This window comes from Hylobates moloch, unplaced genomic scaffold (genome assembly GCF_009828535.3).
Source record: "Hylobates moloch isolate HMO894 unplaced genomic scaffold, HMol_V3 SCAFFOLD_1, whole genome shotgun sequence".
NCBI lineage: Eukaryota > Metazoa > Chordata > Mammalia > Primates > Hylobatidae > Hylobates > Hylobates moloch.
In genome coordinates this window covers 116,200,967-116,202,541 of record NW_026652276.1, presented here as the reverse complement: position 1 = coordinate 116,202,541, position 1,575 = coordinate 116,200,967, and the positions used below count along the sequence as shown (strand labels likewise).

Here is a 1,575-nt window from a genome sequence, read left to right as displayed (position 1 = left end):
CTATCAAGTTCAGTTGTTTCACTTCTAGGTGTACAGTGGAAAGAATTGAAAACAAGCATTCACACAAACGTGTACACTCATGTTCATAGCAGCATTGTTCACAGTAGCCAAAGAGTGGAGGCAGCCCAGGTTTCCTTCAGCAGACAGTTGGATGGATAGATGCAATGTGGTATATGCATGCAATGAATACTTTTTCCTTTTAAATGTAGTGATGTTCTGATACATGCTACAATATCGATGATTTTTGAGAACATTGTGCTGGGTAAAATAAGTCAAAAGCATCTGTTTTGTATGGTTTGACTTCTATCAGCACCTAGATTGGGTGAATTCCTAGTGACAGAAGCAGAATGGAGGTTGCAGGGGCCAAGGGAAAGGGGAAAGGGGAGTTATCATTCCTTGGTGGGGGCTTTTGTTTGGGATGTGAAAGTGTTCTGGAGATGGATGGTGGTGGTGATTGTGCAACATTGTGGGTGTGTTTGGTGTCACAGAATTGTACACTTGAAAATGGTTAGGATTCTAAATTTTATGTTGTTTTACCAAACTAAAAGCAAAAATGTCAGAAAACTTACATTCATATTCTGAATATGATTCACGGAACATCACGATCTCACCTAGATACTAAAAAAAAAAAATGTGTGCACCAAGTGCAGGCAAATAGAAAATGTTTGTGGACAGTGACATTCACTAGGAGAGGCTTTGCTGTGCCCACTTATTAGGAGCCATTCTCTACTGTTTACTGCACTAGTCCTAAAACTGCTTCCACTATGACTTTCTGACAGAGCCCTTGTTTTTGCCCAGTATTATAAACTGAGTTACATAAAGGCAGAGCAAATGCTAAAGGAAACTGTCCAGAAGGAAGGACAGTAGTAAGTGGAGAGACGTTGTTGCAAACAAGCACCTGGTAACAGCTGTGTTAGTGGGTAAGTGAAAAGGAGCTCATAGGCAAAGCCTGTTACACCCCAGCATGGCAGCTTGCTGCTTAGGTGTGGGCTTTTTCTGTTTTTGTTGTGCCACTTACTATTAACGGGTTGTGTGTTTCTAACATTTCTCATTTCAATTTATGGAAAATTGTTACTCAATTACCAGTTTTATGCAGAACATCTGATTGGCAGGATCAAATGGTCAACATTAAGCATGTGTATATTATTTTCGACCATCTCCCTGCTCCAAAAGTCCACTTAATATATTGTCCTGGGATAGAGGATATACCAGATATTAAACTGATGAAAACAGATTCTACACTTGATCTTAGCCAAAATACCTAGAAGGGATTCTCTCCTTTAATCTCTTGCACCTCAGATCCTTTAATCTCTTGCTTCTCAGACTTGGTAGGAGAAATTTTGTCCTAACATTTCTTAGCTTTGCTGAAGCAAGTCTTACACATGTATTCTTCATTAGCCTTATATTCATTATATTCTGATCCTGTTTTTTATGCATAAAAAGAGAGGTAGGTTCTAAATAGTTTGTTTTCAACTTATTTTTCTAATAATCAATTCTATCAATTCAATTCTCTCCAAAATCATTTGGTAAGAATTTGAGACAATGAACTGGAACAAAAATGAACTTCAGTATTTC

General features: G+C 38.1%; 1 pseudogene; it reads right to left on the bottom strand.

The window, feature by feature from the left end:
• Window positions 1-1,112: 1,112 nt before the first annotated feature.
• On the bottom strand, window positions 1,113-1,272 carry LOC116809998 (U2 spliceosomal RNA; annotated as a pseudogene).
• Window positions 1,273-1,575: the final 303 nt, after the last annotated feature.